Consider the following 19,642-nt stretch of genomic DNA (forward strand, 5'->3'; position numbering starts at 1 on the left):
GACCCTTCACAAAAGCAAAAATAGAAGATAACAGTTGTCTTAGCAATGAGTAGTAAATTAGCACCTGTATTGAAACTTCTGTCTGTATTCAGACCTAAATGAATAGAATTGAACTTCTTGATAAGTTGCAATCTAGCAGTCATGCCTTTTTCTGAAGTTGCTTTTTTAAAAAGCATTTTTTTAAATGACCACCTTATTATTAGTAACAGAGTGTCCCAGTAGGCTGAAATTTTTCGTTATTGGTTCCTGAATGCTGCTATTTCTGATGTCAGATTCTTTTGTATGGAGACTGGTCTGTTTGCCCTCTGTGGAAGCACATGACTGACAGATGGTGGCATATGTATCATCCTCTCCAGAAATAGCTAAATTAGAGGATTCTAAATAGGATTTTAAAATCAATATTACAGCATGCATACAGCTGAGATGGGAAGCAATTTTTAAAACATTACAAAATATAATGCCAATGAATGGATACATTAAAATGGTTGTGAAACCTGAAAACATCACTACTTTCTAGGAATACAATGAAAGGTAGTCAAATGCATAGATGACATCAGTATGAGTCTGATCTACTATCTTTTTAAGGAATCATATGCCACAGTTCTTTTGGGACTGTGCCTGTTAGTTTCTCATTTGATAACCTCCATGTGCACATGGGGAGATTGTCCTGGAATGCTAGCTTCCCATAGGATAAAGGGTGTTTTTTATCTATGGGATCATTCACTCCTGATATTCCCCTGGTTGTTTTCAGAAACAGTACTATCGGGAGGCTCTGTCTTGAGTCTTTTGACTATGTAGGTTTAGGGGTAGGGAACCTTTGTTCAACTGATGGGCCAGATCCTGGGTTCCCCCATCCCAAGTGGGTCATTTTGACAGGTGGTCAGAGATGCCCTCCTATCAGTCACCTGACATCACCAATTCCCCCCTTGGCAGTGCAGTTTGACTTTTGTATATGATACAGAACGGCATTTGTAGGGCTAGTTAATGGGCCTGGTAATCTCTTCTGGGGCTTGGGAAATACCACAAGATGTGTTGATGGCCCCCAACTTAGATGGCTTTAAAAGGGGGGCTAGACAGCTTCATTAGACAGATTAATGGAGCATAAGGCTATCAATTACTACTAGTCATGATGGCTTTATGTTTCTTCCAAGATCAGAGGCTCCATATCACGACTCTGCAGGGTTCTGCTTCCAAAGTTTTCCTGGCATCTTGTGGAAGGCTGTAAAGACAGGGAACATGACCCGCAGGAGTGGGAGGGCCTTGTCAGTGTTCCCTTGCTCTCCTTTGCATGACTGTCATCACAAAACTGAACAGAATGCCCAAACAGGGCTCAGGTGAGGTGAGAGTCTGTGGCTAGGCTAAAACTTAATCAACTCCAGAGTTCAAATGAAAGGAGCAGATTTACTTAAATCAGTACAGAAGAACTAAAGAAATGCATAGTTGCCTAAACTAAAAAGGAAGCTGTCTTGCGTGTGGCATATTTGGGAGAAGTGTATTTGGTGGCAACCAGGAAAAGGGCCTTCTCTATTCTAGTGCCCCCCCCATGCCCCATGAGATCACCTTTCTCTTAGGCAGTCATTGACACTATTGCTGTTTTGACTTCTCTTGGAAATACACCTGTGCTCTCAAGCTTTAACTGGTGCTTAACTTCAGTGGGATGTGGGTGGCGCTGTGGGTTAAACCACAGAGCCTAGGACTTGCAGATCAGAAGGTCGGCAGTTCGAATCCCCATGACGGGGTGAGCTTCCGTTGCTAGGTCCCTGCTCCTGCCAACCTAACAGTTCGAAAGCATGTCAAAGTGCAAGTAGATAAATAGGTACCGCTCCGGCGGGAAGGTAAACGGCGTTTCCGTGCGCTGTTCTGGTTTGCCAGAAGCGGCTTAGTCATGCTGGCCACATGACCCGGAAGCTGTACGCCAGCTCCCTCGGCCAATAAAGCGAGATGAGCGCCACAACCCCAGAGTCGGTCACGGGTGGACCTAATGGTCAGGGGTCTCTTTACCTTTAACTTCAGTGGACGGTACTATTATTTTAATTTGCCCTTGACTGCTGCTGTATTTTTAGAGGGTGATTCCCAATGCTAATCATACTCAGAGTAGGGCTGCTGAAACAAAGAGACCGGCATTATTCCATTCCCTTGATTGCAATGATTCTACTCAGTATGACTAACACTAGATATCAGGCAACATTCTGCAGGTTTTTATTGCTGTTTTTAATGTTTTAAAGCTGTTTAAATTGTTGTTGTATCTTTTATTGTGAACTACCTTCAGATGCTACAGGAATGACAGTATAAAGTGCTTGAGTACAATGAACCCTCTAAAACATATAGTCGCTGAATCATACTCCAAGGAAGGCTACAGACAAAGCATCTTCCGGTGGCAAGCAGACTACACAAGTCATCTGGGCAATTTGTAGAAGGCATTCAAGAGAGTGATAAAACCATTGGGAAAGCCTACTCTTTTTGGCAGTGGTCCAGGAAAGTGTCTGGGGTGGTGGCGGAAATAAGGATCTGATCAGAAAGTCTTCAGGTGAGGGTCAGATCCTATACGTATGGACAGATGGCAATACAGTGGTACCTCAGGTTAAGTACTTAATTCGTTCTGGAGGTCCATTCTTAACATGAAACTGTTCTTAACCTGAAGCACCACTTTAGCTAATGGGGCCTCCTGCTGCAGCTACACCGCCGGAGCACGATTTCTGTTCTCATCCTGATGCAAAGTTCTTAACCCGAGGTACTATTTCTGGGTTAGCGGAGTCTGTAACCTGAAGAGTATGTAACCCTAGGTACTACTGTACCAAAAACAGTGTTTAGCCCAAGAGTAGGGAACCTTTGTCAATCTGAGGACAACATTTGGGGCTACATGCCAGTGGTGGGTAGGGCCAGAGAAAAATGGATGTGATTCCCAACTTTGCACAATAGGCCACATTCCAGCCATGCAAAAACCAGAGGTTCCTTCTACACACACATCTCTATTTCCTTCATTTAGGCAAGCAAGAAGGATTCTCACAATTCAAGGACACATTCCAGAAAGGCAAAAGCTTTTGAGGAGGGTGCAGGGTCAAGGAGGAGAGTGGACTGGGGAGACGTGGACTCTCCCAAGTCCCAGTGGTGGGAAGGCCCTAGAGGGCTGCATTCAGAGCCTGGGTTTGAGGTTTATCCACTTGCAGTTTAGTCCCTGGGTGTGGCTTTGGGAGATGTAAAGGTTGGCAGATTTTCCTCTTCCTCTCTAGCCAGGGGGCTCATCTGGAGTCATCAAAGCACAGCCTACATGCTTGCTTGCTTTTCAAATGGTACAGAAGGGAGTCTTTCAGCCAAAATGGCACACTCCAAAGAGAAACAGAGGCACTGAGTTTTTGGTTTCCACTACCCCAGCATCTTAGAAGGCACCAGTTAATCCAGTTCCGAGCAATGCTGCAAATGCACACCTCATGCTATAACTATTAGTGCGCATTGCCTGGATGCTGACTCACAACAAACACAACAGTATTTCATGTGGGACTCATGCTGGATTGCTAGAAATAAATTAGGAGTGAATTAATTTTATAGCCAGTACTACACACATGCAAGGAAATCCACAGGAAAGGGTGAAACCTGCCATCTGCCCTTGACTGCCTTGGCACAGAGGATTCATTAAGAGGCAGTTAAGGGACTTCCCAGTTGTTACTAGATGCCTATGTGCAGGCATATGTTGCTTTTCACCCTTAACTTTTGGATTTCCTCAGGTTATCGTTTTCTATACATCATAGCGAAATATGTTTGCCCAATAGCGAAGGCTAACATTCTTTTTCATCATCTCCCATGACATTAGAGATATTGATGGGACCAACACTTGGTGTAAAAGTGATACCATTGCCTGGTTTTTATTGGCACCGACTGCAATGTAGGAGAATTACAGTAGAATTTCAGTGACTTCCACCTCAGAAATGGAGGTTGTTCATAAATCACAAATTATATCACCAGAGGCCTTCCGAAACCCTCCTGCAACCTACTCCTCCAAGCGCCTTCTCTATTTTGCTTCCTCCTAGACTGGGGGTGGACAACATAGTGCCCTCTGTGTGTTTTGGACTCCCAACTACCATGAACCCCAGACAGCATAGCTAATGGTCAAGGATACCTGGAGGTAATACCTGGAGGGCAATACAGTAACTACCCTTGTCCTAGATTAAAGAACCTAAGAGTATCCTGGCACCATTCAGTACCTGAATCCAAGCGTCTCTGATACCCATCACCAGATTACCTAGCACCAGCAAGGATCTTGAAGCAGCCTTGGCAGCTTCTGCATTCAAGCAGGAAGTCAAATTTCCTTGCAGATTTCCTTGGTAGGTTGCACCTTGGCAGCTTGTCTCTTTGACTTTCTGTTCAAGTACTGAATCTGGAACTCTCAATCCTCTAATCCATGCTGGTTCCCCACTCCCATTAGAAAAAGAAGTCAGAGGCTTAACACGGTAGCAAGTGGGCTGTATTTGCTCTCAATGATCCTCAGTCACAGTTTTGTTGCATATAGAATAGACCAGACACAAATTTGCCCTAGGATGACTCTATCCTAGGCTGCTCCTAATTTCCATTATTTATCTTGCCATTGCTCCAATAAGTTTATGGTTCTCCCGCTTCCCAATTCACAGCAACCAGTGGTGTAGGAAGGGGGATGCGGGGGCTGTGGACCGCGCCCCAGGTGTTATCAGTGAGGGGAGTGACAAAATGGCCCACCAGCTGGGAGGCGGGCGGGCCACTTCCCCGGTGCCAGCACTCGGCTCCAAGCGCGCAGCGCACCCGCCTCCCGGCACTACCATCCTGAACTGGGGGCGGCTGGCACCAGCTTGGGGAGCCGTGGGGAAGGGGGCAGAGCCTGACTCCATCCCACTGGAGATGTGAGGTGGGGGCGAACTTGGAAGCGGAACCTTCCACAGGTAAACACAAGCAGGCGCCCTGCAGCAGCGAGTGTCTTTCAAAACACAAGCAAAGCAATGAGGGGGGGTTGCCAGAAGGGCGCAACAGCCTCCGTTCAGGGCTGGGGTTGCTCTAGCGGCGGTGGGGGTTGGCTGCATGATGCCTTTGTTCTCTGCTGCTTGCCCCTCCCCCTCCCACCCCAGGCATGTTGGAGTCATGTTCCGCCGCTGACAGCAACCTCCTCTCAGTCCCAAACAGCATAGTCAGTGGTCAGGGATGATGTACTCCAGTGACAACTGGATGCCACCCCAATGGCTTCTACATAGTCAGGACCCTGGATTGTGCCCAGATTCCTAATTGCATATACAGACCCCATGTACATTCTCCCTTTCTGTTGAATGTGCAGCCAGAGGATGGGACAGACTCAGTGGACACTTGGAGACTGGGGGCAGGACTTGTGGGCATGATTCAACTCCTCCATATGTTTGCATGCCCTGCTGCTACCCATTATATATTGCCTTTGAACACTGAATAGATCTATCTTATTTTCCATACATTTGTTTGTTTTTCAAATATTTTGCATTAGGGACCACCAATATTCTGCAGTTCTTAATCTAATACGTTACGTACACATTACAAAAATAGGTACTTCCCTCTGTTTGTCTGGAAGCTGCTGGCAAATAATTGATTTCATCTGGGTAGACCTCTGAGCTTCCATTCAGAAGACAGGGCCTTTACATAATGCTTACTCTGAAATTATATGCAGGGCAAAGTCTGACTCACCAGAAGTTTGTCACCCATTACCCAGCTCAGATTATCTGCCTCTGGATAAGGACATAATTTAGCTGAATATTGCTTGTTCTACAAGTAAAACTGAGTTAAGTCTAACACTAAAGAGCACCCTGAATTTTGTCTAGGATGATATGAAAAACGCTAAGGAAAGGCCAGAGTTTAAGCAAAGGTGTTGGATTAAGGCAACGTGAAAAAATTGTTTTACTAGATTTATATCAGCTCTTGAGGCCAGTTTCTGGCTCTCACAGCTACAATTCACAACGGTGAATACACTTCTGCTGGGTTTTTCATTTTATTCTGATTGGGAGTGTTGCAAACCGTATCAGCCTCGTCCAGTGGTGTGATTTCTCCTCCCTCACCTGACAAGCTGTTATCAGTACAGAAAGTGATGAAGCAGAATTTCTCCATACAGATAGAGGAAGAGTTATCAGCTTTGGCCTGTTTTCTTTCTGGAAGGTCGAAGTTAGGGGCTTACAAGAGCTGAATGATCTGAACAGAAAGGCTCTTGCTGGATGCAGGGGTGAAAAGTTGCTCTAAATCTAGGAAGAAATAAAGCCTCCAGGGACAGCAATGATCTAGATGTCAGGAAATAAACATTGTGGGGAGTGGGTTGAAATGAACCTGAGCTAACTAGGAAAAAGTGATTCAGAGGACTAGTATAATGTACTGAGATGGCCAGAATGGCACATTGGACCTTTGAACAGGAGTAACAGAGATGCACAGCCTTTCCCTCTCACAATCTTGGTATAATATGTACGGAGTGCAAGAGCCTGTGACTTTATTCTTTGAGAAATGAAAACTGTAACCATCACAGGTCCTATACGGTTGTTCCTCTCCACATACCTGCAATCATGTGGTGGTAGAGAACAAGGCCACACCCACTAGCTTTGCCCCATAGGAGCCAACTCCTAGGGGCCAAGGTCCCTTTGCCCCCCAATAAAATATTTAAGGGGGTCGGGGGCACCCAAGCTGATGGGCATTGCCATTCAAATGGTCTGTGTGTGCCCATGTCATGTTATTGATTATGTGGAGTGGAGCTTACCTGCTCCCCCCCATATTTTATTCAAGTTGGCACCTCTGCTCTGCCCCCTCTGTGTCATCTCCACCACCATTGTCTATGTGTTGGGGGGGGGGGGAGTTTGCTGTATGCACTTAGGCTTTCCCCGTGACTGGGAATCCTGATCATGCAGGGATCCTAGCTTCAGGGAGATGGTATGTACATACAATAAGCTCTTCGTTACAGACATTCCCTACACACCCACAATGTATGGGCAGCATTAGGGTGGGGTCAGTGAGGAACAGAAAGAACATATGTCACAATTGCCTGGGGGGAATGCCCATATAAGGTTATAATACCCAAGGAAGAGAAGTTTAGGCAAAAAATATATATTTAGAGCTAATGGAAGAAGCAGAGACTGAACATTAGTTCCGAATAAAACTTCTGCCTAAACCTCTCTCTCTTGTGAGGTTCTTCTAATTAATAACTGTTGAAGGAATTAACAATTTTAACCAATATTTTCCATGATTTGTTAATAAGGACAAAACTTTACATCCTGATATTATAAATGATTTGTTTATAATCATTGTTTATAAAACTATAATATATAATTTGTTTGTAGTTGCAGTTGGGTTAGCATGTACATAGCCTATATGGCAGCTGGGGATTGTCACCTCACACTTTCCAATGTAATTTTCCATCACTTTTCTCATAGGACCTTTTGTACTTAGAAAAGTGATAGGATAATTGTACCCTGAAAATATGGATAGCAACCACCTGAAAGCACCCTAAGAATAAAAGCCCTAATGGTTAAAAGCGACACCGAGGGTAAAAATTGAAAAGCAAAATCTGAAAAAATGTTCAAACATTTAAATTCAAATCCTGACTTTTTGCCGAAATTTGAATTGGTGCAAAATGCTTTTAAATCTTCACTCCTCTCACATTCTCAGCCTGCCACTTTGGTCATGTAAATTGGAGTTTACTCATCCACCATCCCCAGTGGGGAATTTGTGGTCCTCCAGATACTGGTGAAGTCCAAGCCCAATCATCTCCAGGATAGCCAACGGTCAGGGATGATGGGAACTGTAGTCCAACCAACATCTTCAGAAGCACAGGTTTCCCATTCCTACCTGATCTTGGAACACAAATACGTTCCTCACTTTTGAAGGCCAATGCTTTTGAGGGCAGACTCTAGTCCAAATCGATTTTTAGCAAGTTTTGACAGAATGCCGTTTAATTCAAGAAGCATTAATTTTAACCATTTATCTCACATAGTCCCTGTTTGGAAAAAAAGAGAGAGAGAAACATAAAGCTAATTACTCTATTATGTATTATGAGGTCTGGGTGTGTAAAACTTTCACACCAGAAGTGTCCTATTTTGCTAACTGCTTGAACATTAAACTTGAACAGAAAGGAATTGTTCCCATGACTCATATTTTTCATCATTTGGTCATTAAATTGTGATGGATATAAACCTATAAAGTACCTAAACTGAACCTTTTAACAATCCATGAGCAATACTATCATTTTTTTAATAGAACTCGCTGACCGTGCCTTTCTCAGATGCCATTTGTCACTTTCAGTGGGCAATAATCAATAACTTGGCTTTGAAATAAATAATATAGCAGTCGCAATATATTATCTTTCAGGCTGGCCTTATACTAACCACAAAACAGGGTTTGGGAAGATGAGAAGTTTAGGTAAATGTTAAAAATGGAATGATACTGAGAAGAAGAGCTAAATGAATGAGCGGACAAAGCCTAATCCTTTCTTATCCTCATCCTTTCTTCCCACTTTTGTCCCATTTTGTCATGTCATTGAGCATGTTGCATGCTCCTTGTGGTGGTTGGAAAGTTTGCATCGTATTCACATTTTTCAGTTAGGTCATGCATTTACCCAAATAGTTGGTGCAGGTTCCAGAATGTCTGAGCGACTTCAGATTATCTAATCTCCACTTATCTATAGTTGTGCTAGATGATCTTTGTGGTCCCTTCCAACTCTACAATTCTATGATTCTATTAATTATGCTCCCCGCATCAGTCTCCCTACTCAAGTGAAACAAAGGCATTTACATCCTCCTCCACCATTCTGCCTCACATTCTTTGTACTTCTCTCTTTAGAACAAAAGTGGGATTTCAGGTCCTAGCGCCCAATGAAATATGGGCATGTTTAAGAGGATGTGTTCAGTGTAGAAGAGGTTGACTCAGTGCAAACAGGAATTAAGCAGGCAAAACAAACAGTCTTGAATTATTGAGGGGATGTTTACTGAGTTCTTGCATGGGTGACATAGGAGGTACTGCCAGACACACCAGTGCCCACTGGCACTGTGTTGGAGATCCTACTACACACATGACAACTAATCCTGGCAACCATCAAGTTCCAAACTAATGCTGTGTTAGATGTAATTTCTCTACGCTGGACTCTGGTTTCCAAATCTTTTAGATATACAGTGGTACCTTGGGTTAAGAACTTAATTCATTCTGGAAGTCCATTCTTAACCTGAAACTGTTCTTAACCTGAGGTACCACTTTAGCTAATGGGGCCTCCTGCTGCTGCAGCTCCACCGGAGCACGATTTCTGTTCTCGTCCTGAAGCAAAGTTCTTAACCCGAGGTACTATTTCTGGGTTAGCCGAGTCTGTAACCTGAAGCATCTGTAACCTGAAGTGTCTGTAACCCAAGGTACCACTGTAATATGTTAGATACAGCAGCTTGTGTAAAACAACTTCTCAGTCAAGTGACAACATTGTTGTGGCTGCGATACAGCAAGTGTTCTTTCTGCCTGCCAATCAGAAAAGTTTGTAAACAGTCATCATATTGATTAGAATATACAGAATTCATTAAACTGTGTAGACAAGCTCACAGAGTTAAGTTGCTTGGTGGAAAACGCAAAGTCATTCTAAGGCTGCCTCTGAGATAGTGAACCAGTGAAGATCTAGAAGACTGGAGCTTTCTGCACTGTTGAATTCAGTACTTCACTCAGTAGATGCAAGTACTCTGTTACTTCAACAAATATCACAAAACAGCTTTAAAGCATTGCTAGACCATCAAAGATCTTGGATGTGATCTTTATCACCAAATGTCACCATCTCTATTGCCACATGAAGCACAGTCAATAGCCTTGTCATATGGGAGTGGGGAAAGGATATCCTTGCTGTTACTTGCAACTTTGGTAAAAATGGATGGTTAGGTGATCCTGGGCTGGTGAAGTTGTACACAGTCTCTTCTTCAGAAAACTCTACTAGCACCCTGGATCAAACTATTTAGTTTTGGTAAGCCAAAGAGAAGCACTACACTCTCACATGTGAAACTTCAGTAATTTCAATTCTGGGTGTTTCAAATTCACTGTGGGTCCACTGTGTAAGTCAAGGTCAATGTCACCATGCGTAAATAGAACTCTTGTTTATTCAAACTTCTGATTATTGTTTTTCTAACCTCCCGCAGGCAATTCAGATAAGTAAAGCTGTACTATGTTTAATATTTATAAGGCTGCAAGAGAACAGTGGGGAACCCTTAATTACAATGGAAATGGAGATTATGTACTTAAATATACTGGAGAAAGGCTTGAATCACAGCAACATTTATTATAAATAACATCCCCCTATACAAGTCTAAAAATAATCTCCTTAATGCTCGTGTGTGTGCATGTGTTTGATATTAAAAATGACTGATTTAAAGGAATGTGCTTCACCTTCTTTGCCAAGTAAGAAGGTTTGGTTCCAGTATGCTCAGGCTTAAATGCTGCCAGTATTTCATGTTCGGATAGTCATAAAGTTAAAGGTTAATAGGCTGTACAAATGACAGAGTTTAAAGGGGAAAATGAGCACCGGGAAGATCTCTAGTACTTAGGCAACATTTTAAAAATGAAGCTTAGCTTCATTGTAATATCTTCTCTCATGATGTTGATCATTAGTGAGAATAATTCTATTTGCATAAGCAATTTCTTTGCCTATAGCCCATCTCCGCTTATTTTGAGGGTAATTGTGACACATACTGACTCATAAGCCTTTGACACACACCGACTCATAATCGTGCTCAGTGACATAACAATCTGCTGCCCTGGAAAATGTAACAGTGCAAATGTAAAATGGTGGCCTCTGTGCAATGATGAAGGGCAAGTAGATGTTGTAAATGGAGGAGTCTTTTCGTACTAGAAAATGAGACTGGCATGGAGAAAAGAATAAGAAAAAAAACCATTACAGGCTAAAACCATGTGCAGTGAGATCCTAAGCAAGCCTACTCTGAAGTAAGCCCCACTGAGTTCAATTAAATATATTCCTTTGTCAACATGCATAGAACTGTAGCCTTCTTTAACAGTCTAAGATTTGATTAGAGGCTTTCAGCTGCTCTGGTTTTAAGAAATAATTGTGATCTAAACTAAGTTACAGTTAGTTGCAATCTGTGTTATCTTGGAATGCTGGGGCAGATGGGGCTCATCAACCTGGCAAGGTAGCCCATCTAGGAAAAAGGAAACTTTGATCCTAAACATCTGCTGTCTTGCAGTTAAACTAATTTGTGAGAAATCCTTTGGGAGTAAACCCTGAGGAACAATTTGTACCCGCTGCTTTGTGAAATATCTCCCAGAGAAGAAGAGGCTAAGGATTAAACCCTACACAAATCCAGAGTGGAATTCCTAAGGCAGTTGGATGGTGTCTTGTATGCCTCCTTCTGCCAACTCCTGCAGCCCAGCTGGCGCCAGATGTATTGCTTTGCTTTGGACCACACCAAGAGGGGTGTCTTGTCATCTGGGCAGCCCAGGATCTCCATACACACTGCCCAGGCTTGCACCCTGGGGAGGTCACTGCAAATACAGCAAAAACTATGTGGGAGGTACCAGCTACAAGTTATAAGTTCAACCTGATTGGCGTAAGGTACAAGTACTACAGGTTGTCTTCATTGGTGGGAGAGATCATTGTGTCTCACTGGTCAGCTATGGCTTAAGCGGGGCAGCCCTTGGTCAACCCATAGCAGTGACCAGAAGCAGTGACCACTGGGAAGAGCACAGAGAGAAGATATGTCATGGTGCATCTGCAGCAGCACAACCAGAGACCTTCATCTGTCCCAGCTGGAACCAAACATGTCTATTCCACATCAGTCTCTGAAGCCACAGCAGGTACTGCAACCTTCCAACAGTTTGACTTCACGCCCAAAGGTGCACACTTTCATTGTTTCCTGAGGCAGACAGATGCCAACAACAAGTATACTAATTCAAGAAATAGGATGCAACATAGTTTTAATGAGAAATCCCTGTTTGTTTCTTAATTCTGCCCTCAGGATCCTTTTCTTAATTTGTATGGTACCAGTCTGGACATTTTCATGGTGCTTGAAATCACTGGAAATGTTCCAGCACCAGAGTAGCTAACCTGTGGCCCTCCAAATGCTGTTAGACTCACTTCCATCAGCCCCAGTCAAAATGGCCAATGATCAGAAATAATGGGAGTTGTAGTCCAGGGACAACTGGAGGATCAAAGGTTAGTCACCACACTGGTTAACCACATCCTCTCTTGCTTTGTAGTCTTGAACGGATTTGTCATTACAGGGAACTTTATGGAGGGGGGAAGAGCAGAAACTTGGGACATCTCAGCACACTCACCAAACTATTCCCATGATTCTTTTTGGAAGCTGTAACAATTAAAACAATGGTTTGTTTCTGGCAAAGGATAGAGACGGCCCCTTTGATACTTGAGCATGATAAGTACTTAACTGGGTTGTCCCAAACTAGTTGCTTATTTTACCTTTCCAAGATTTAATTGACGTAGCTGGAAGTCAGGATCAGAGTGAAGAATAAGGCAATCTGTGGCAATTTCCAACTATTCAGGGCCTTGAATGCACTGTCAGGAAAAGTGTACCCAAGAAGCCCACACAATTTTGGAGTTTCCACAATTGTGTCAATTCTTGAAACTAACTTAAAAGGTTGCACCAGAGTTCTCTTTAAGCGAGCGGAACAGATCAATCTTATCACCATCTCTATGAATTTTAAATAATAGCCACTTTTCTTTTCTTCCTTAGCTAACTGTTGCATGTTCAGAAGCTTTCCTTTTACAACGTCATATTTCTTCCTTCTTTAATAGAAATTACTTTAATGGACAAGATGATGTTAAAATTTTGATTTAAATGTACTTGGGCACAGTGGGAACATCAGTATTTTTATATTTAGCCTTCAAAAGCTCAAGAAATTGTGTTCTCATTCTTGGCAGGAGCAACTTTGCCCCACCTATCCTAGAAGAAAGAGACTCAGGTTGATTCCTTCTTTTGAGAGGGGGATAAGTAGATCACATGTGGCCAGAGTGGCCAATGAGCAGGGAGGGTTAGCCAGCTATTTAAGGCTGACTCCATGCCTCTTCACCTGGTCATCCTCACAGGCTTGGTTCCCTTAGGGTCAGGCCTGCACAGCCAGCAGGACCTGGGTACACCGGCTAAGCTTCATTTACCCAGGGCTCACTTAACAAAGACAGGAAGTTTTCTTCCAGTCCTCAGCTGGGAGGCAAATCACCTGCTGGTTAACTTGGCCAGGGGGAGGGATACTTCACTCTCATGTTTCCATTGATTCCCCCTGCCTGCACATATTTATTTGGCTAATTGCAGATCCTCCAATTTGTTTTGTATCATTATCGTTATTTATATAATGATTTTTTCCCCCTGACAGGAACTCAAGACAGCTTGCAGATAAAATAAGGACAGTTAAAAACATAGATATAGTAATAATGAATTAATATACCCTTGTTGCCACATAAAAAGTTGTCCTGAGTCTTCTTTCTAGGTATGGGGGCAACATATCTATGTATATGATCCAACAGGAAAGGGAAAATCTGGTTGCCATATTTACTTCATGTGCCATCAGGAAAATATGAAGTTGGCACAGGCAGCTATGTTTCTGCTTAACCGCAGTTTATATCCAAGTGCACTTACATTTACCATTGATTTAAATGGAGGGCTAGTTGATCCATCTCTCCAGCCTTCAAGCCAGGTAGCTATATAGAGGTATGATATTGTCTGTCATGTTTTTGACCTTGAGAGAATAGACATAAACATATCTGAACTACCAGTAATAGTTGGAGAATGCTGGTTGTCATGGGGGTGACTTACTCCTGATTTGCCATAATGTCAATGTGCCATTTAAATATGAATTAAGATGATGTCACCTAGCATCCCTGGACATCTTTGCAACTCATTAGTGTTGCAGCTTTTTCAAAAAATAAGAAACTAACATTCTAAATATGTTCTTTTTTTCAAAAAGAGGCTGTAACTGAAAGTTGAATGAGAAGAATGCTTTACTCTTTTATTAGTTCACTTTCTGCTATATATCTAGTCTGTATGCCAAGAAAAGTATAATCAAATGGCAAGTTATTGGTTTTTCAATAACACAGTTTTAAAAAGAGAATAAAATAGCATATCTTACCTGGCAGTATTTATGAAACAATTAATATTGCTAGTGTATTTTCCACTTCCTCAATATTTCATATGCCGTATCAGTTTTTATAAACCTCAAAAGCAGGCATAGGCAAACTCCAGCCCTCCAGATATTTGAGACTACAATTCCCATCATCCCTGACCACTGGTCCTGTTAACTAGGGAAGATGGGAATTGTAGTCCCAAACATCTGGAGGGCCAGAGTTTACCTATGCCTGCTCAAAAGACTACAAGAAAGACTAATCTGAGAACTAACAAGACAGTGAGGCAACACTTTGGGGCAGAAATACAGCATTCATGTTGTCTTATCCAATTCTCTGATACAAAATAAAATGAAGTTGTAATTCTATTGAACTTTTGGGATATGTTTCTGAAGGCACAATTGAACACAATATCTTGTTTTTAACTCTGTAGTCTTAAAATTTATACCCATATCTGTTAAGCTTAATTCCATTCCTGTTGAGATTTATAATCCTGACATATTTCTAATTCTTTGGTTTTGCCCCCAAATGACAGAAACAATATAATGCTCTCTTGCACATAGAGAAACACATGGTGGACATGATACTGCAGCTCATAATCTATGGATATTTTATTGTGGTCACCAGCCAAAAATCAACAACAACAATAAAATTATGTTTCCCCTATATTGCCTTCTAACCTGACATCCATATATGTAGGATAATGAAATTACTGTGGAGTGTGAGGAGAAGGACTGTATTGCGTAAAGAGTTTACTTTGGTCTGGAGGTTTTTGCTTATTCCCTTTGATGTATCTAGAAATCTTCCAAGTAAACCAGCCAAAGAACTGTTCTGGGATTAGTAGAGTGACCTGGTCGCTGTCCATGGTACTGAAAACCAAAGCTAAGTCATTCTTGTTTGTTTTATTGTGAAGTAGGTGCTCTTTCATAGCCTCCCTTGCAACCTCATTTAGCCAAGACTGATGAGGCAACAGCACACTGTAAATGTTACTGCAAGAAGCTATTCAGTTCAGTTTGTTTCTCTGGAGTCTGTATGGTGGCGATTGCACACTACTTGTATCTTCACTTTATTTCACCTGCACATACATAACGGTAGTATTTCGGATTTGCAAATCGAAGCCTTGATGCAACTGATTCCATTTATCCAGGGGCATCCTTTAATCTTAAATTCAGCAGCTCCTTTGGCATTACTAAGGTATGTGATATAAATCAGATATGAGAGCCCTTTTAAGAAACTGATTTTTGGCTCAATGGACCGTAACCACTTTGAAATCAATGATTATTTAGGAACTCTTAAAACTGTAGATAATTTAGCTGCTGTACACACACATATTGGTTCTATTTTCTTCTTATTGGTTTACATGTGAATAATCTATATTTGTCTGGGTCTCTCCTACACAGGTGGTTGAGTATGGATTATAGCAATTCTCCTTTTTTAATATACCAGGCAGAGCTGTAAAAGATTTCAGCACCATCCCCACCCTTAGAAAGAGACTTAAAGGGCAAAGTTGGAGAGTTTGGTGTTGCAGTTCTACTCAATTTCAGTGGAATGGGAGGAGGTTCAGCATCATGTGAAAGGGCCCTGGCATTTTGCAACCTAATAATTATCATATATTATTTTTCTCTTCACATCTCTAGAAGCCTTGTGACTATGTTTGTTTCTTGACACATGGTATCAAGCTTTCTAGCTCAGGATCAGATAGCTGCTCTAGAATTCGAAGGAGATCCACTTTTAAACTTAAAAGTGCCTCTAGTTCTTGTTGCTATAGACCCTATAATATAGAGCAGTAGGTGGGTTGTGCTTCCTCATGGAAAGCCAGGCTGAGGTTGGTGGTATCACATTTCAGTAGTGGGTGGGGCCAAAAGCAACACTGGACAGAGTATCAATTGTTACTCTTACTTTTGTACAGCAGGCTACATTTCTATACACAAACACAAAAAGCCCATGGGGAAGGTATAGAAGAGGACTAGTGAGAGGTGTGACCTGGGTGCATATGGCTAGGAAAGAGTTCTGAAAGTCAGACGGAGGACCACATTTGACACCCAGATTTGTGGTTCCCCATCCCTCCTATAGAGTCAAAACTTGTAAGAGTGGGAAACCTCAATTAAAATATTTGAAAACAAGGAGATATGCGTAGGGCTTCCAGTGGGCAGGGAACAGATTTAATAAAAATTAATTTTATAATTTCCCATGAATAAAATTACACATTTCCAAAGTGTTATATCTGGACTTTACATAGGACTGTGGCTTCCATGGAAATGGGGTCTCCAATATGGCACCCTCAGGTTCCCTGCCCCTGTCTTTTTATTTTTTCATTTTAGTTTTGTTTAATTGATGTCGTTCAGGTAGGAGAAAATCTCGGGGGGGGGGTTGCAAGTGTTGTCAGGTATTTTGGGCTATGTTTTATTTGGTTTTAGGAATGTATGTGTTTTGCCTGTTCGAGGAGACTGGTGAGGGGCTGAGCATCATCAGTTTTTCTTCTGTGAAATTGGTTCTTTGTGGTGCCCACAGCAGTTTGGTTTTTTTAGATTTCCAGGTGTACCCTCAAGCCAAAAAGATTATGGACCTCTGACATAAAGCATTACAGCTGGGACCATAAACCATACTTCTACTATTATAATCTCAGGAAACCATAGGTAGAGTATTAATATGGAATGAGTACCTTCTAATTGTGTTGGTAACAATCTTTGGTCCTTCTGTTCAAACTTACTGGAGAACCTACTGGTTGGGGTTAACCTACAATTACCTCCTTCCATAAGGGAGGGTCTGCTCTATCCCTCCTTCTCTGAAGATAGAATGATAGAAACAAGGAACAGGGTCTTTTGGGAGGTGACACCTTCATTATGCCCTCCAAGCCTTCTTGGTATCATCACTTAATATCCCCACTTGGCCACCTAATGACAGGCACACAGACCAGTTTCAGACACAGCCATAGAGAAACCCTTTCAGACACAGAGAAATCCTTTCCCAGTACAGTAAAGGGAGCAGTCAACACTAAATCAGCAGAAGAAACTATCCCAAACAGCGCATTTACACAATTGATCCTTGTGAACATTATCCAATTAATTATGGGTTGTAAAATAGTAATAAAATAATTCTTGTTTAAATCCAATGTTATGTGCAGTTCTACAAACACTAATTAGGGAACAAATATTATTGATGCATGTGAAAGCTTAGAGGAAATTTTTAAAATACAGATTCAATCTGTTGCTGTTCTGTCACTTTCAACACACCATTGTGGAGTGGGAGAGCCATTCTGTAACAAAGGCAATTTCCTGGATTTGTGCAGTGCAGCATAATTCAGCCAAACATAATCATCCCATCCCATCCTTGAAATGGGAGTTAGTTGCAATGATTTTAAAATGCCATTCATTTTAAAGGGACATTAAATCTGATGTGTGTTCTATTCTAAGGTTGGGGAACCCATAGGCCCTCCAGATATTTCTGGGCTCCAATTCCCATCAGACCCAGCCAGGAAGGCCAGTGGTCATGGGTGACCACCATCTGAAGGACCACAAGTTCTCTGCCCATGTTCTGTGTCCTTCCATGGGAGCACCTGGGGGCTAGGAGCTCACATAGCCGGTCCACTGAAGAGCTGAGGAGAGTGGCTGCTGAATCCTCTCCCTCCCATTCCAAATAAAGGTGAGATGACTTGCTACACGCCTGAAAGAAGAAGGGGATAATGGAGAGGGCTCTACAATGTGTTATGAGAATCCTGTCCACATATGCAACTCTGCACTGGCCTCCCACAGGAGGGGTGGATAAAGTAATTAGCCCTGACAAAATGTAGTTGCTAGCTAAGCTCAATTCAAATCCAAGGAATTCAACCTGAAATCCTCAATCCACTTGCCTGAGAGTAAGACACACTCTGTGACTTGCTCCTGAATAAACCTGCCTAGAATTGATGTCTTGGTCATGATTAACTATTGGTGGATTGTGCCCTACATGAGTAACAGTTACCAAGGAATTAAGAGTAGGAGAAGATATGTATATATGCAGTAGTAATTGGGTTTTTTTACTCCAGGCATCGTGGGAAATATTATTTTCTTTATTCCTTTTATTTATAAAGCATTAATTGGTATTGAATTCATTTGATAAAGCCACATGCCACACTTCAGATCTCGCAGACGTCGTACAGATGAGCAAGACTCTTTCACTGTAAAATAGATGTATGACTTTTCTCTAATCTCCTTTACTGGTACAGCCATCTAATGCACACAACTTGGCAATACAAGGTACCTCAGCAATATTTATTGCAGCATTCTGTGTAAGTAGTCCTCATTCTGGTGTCTTCTATTACTCACTGTGTTCTAAAAAAAAGTTATCTCAATTGAAAAATATATGATCAATGTTATTAGTGTAATCCATTCATAGCTTTATAGACCCCAAGTCTTTCAGGGAGTGTCATAAATCTTCAGGATGACCCTGGTAGGCAGGAGTTTGCTTCACAGCTGTGATTCAATGGATGGCTTTAAAAAATCACAGTGCTAGACAGCTCCCTGTTAGATGAGAAAATCTGGAGACATTTGATCCAGCTCAATTCAACAACCCTAAATCCAAATCATGAAAATACAGAACCAATTACTTCACTCAGTTTTTGCCAAATATGCACTGCTTTGCAATGCTTAGTATTGAGTTACATGTGTAAACAACTGTGGATTTCTTATACCCACAATAAACTCTTTTGGTAATAGCATGAAATGAAACATTCAGATCCGGATATCACTTAAATCGAATGAGTTAGGAGAAATTTAACTGCATGAATGAGTGCATATATATTTGTTACCAGTCCCTGAGTGGCACTGGATTAATATGCATCTGGCTTTCTTTTCAAATACAGAATTTAAACCATCTAACTGCTATTGCACACCCTCAAATGAGCATGATTGCATGTGTGGATTTCTCACAGTTTTTAAATATATCTCTGTCCCTTCTTTTGGCTTTTCAACTTCACCTTGACACCACTTTTCTGGGTTTAATACCTCCTCTTCAGCCACCTCACCCAAGGTATGGTGTGAAGGTCCACAAAGCCACTACTTTGGTGACACTAAACAGGTATGGATCTGATCAGTGCCTGAATGGGAATCACCTGTATGGCACCTTGGGATCCATGGTGGAAGAAAGATGGTATAGAAAGGGAAGACAGTTAATAAAAGTATTCTGTTAATGATATTCTTCTGTGTGTTGTTTGGCTTGCTTACTTGAATCACCTGGATTGCTTTGTGCAACAATCTATTTATGATGCAACTTGATGTCTTTTTTTATTCAAACAGCAATCCCATCACATACTGCTTTTGACAGTACCTTCAGCGGCATGTGAGGGGACACTGGGGAACATACCCCACCCAAAACAAGTCCTCTTGGGTATATAAAATTTAGTTCTGCAAGGTTTGAGGTGGGTGAGTGGGATGATGGTTACAGGGCACGATTGTTGTTTTCCTGCCAGGGACTTTGTACGTTTCCCAACAGCATAAAAAGTAGGAAAATCAATAGCTGAAGCTTTCCATCACAGCATCTTCAAGCTGGGAAAAGTTTCCCCGTGGTGAATTTCCATCATGAAGCTGTTAAAGGCAAACA

The 19,642-nt window shown here is 41.9% G+C and overlaps 1 long non-coding RNA gene across 1 annotated transcript; it reads left to right on the forward strand.

Annotated features, from left to right (window-relative positions):
- Positions 1 to 10,762: 10,762 nt before the first annotated feature.
- Positions 10,763 to 17,800, forward strand: LOC310677618. The gene is made up of 3 exons (XR_014511337.1): positions 10,763 to 10,920; positions 16,594 to 16,701; positions 17,479 to 17,800. It is a non-coding gene; the product is annotated as an uncharacterized lncRNA (long non-coding RNA).
- Positions 17,801 to 19,642: the final 1,842 nt, after the last annotated feature.

This window comes from Podarcis tiliguerta (assembly GCF_965153285.1).
Source record: "Podarcis tiliguerta genome assembly, chromosome: 5".
Taxonomy (NCBI): Eukaryota; Metazoa; Chordata; class Lepidosauria; order Squamata; family Lacertidae; genus Podarcis; species Podarcis tiliguerta.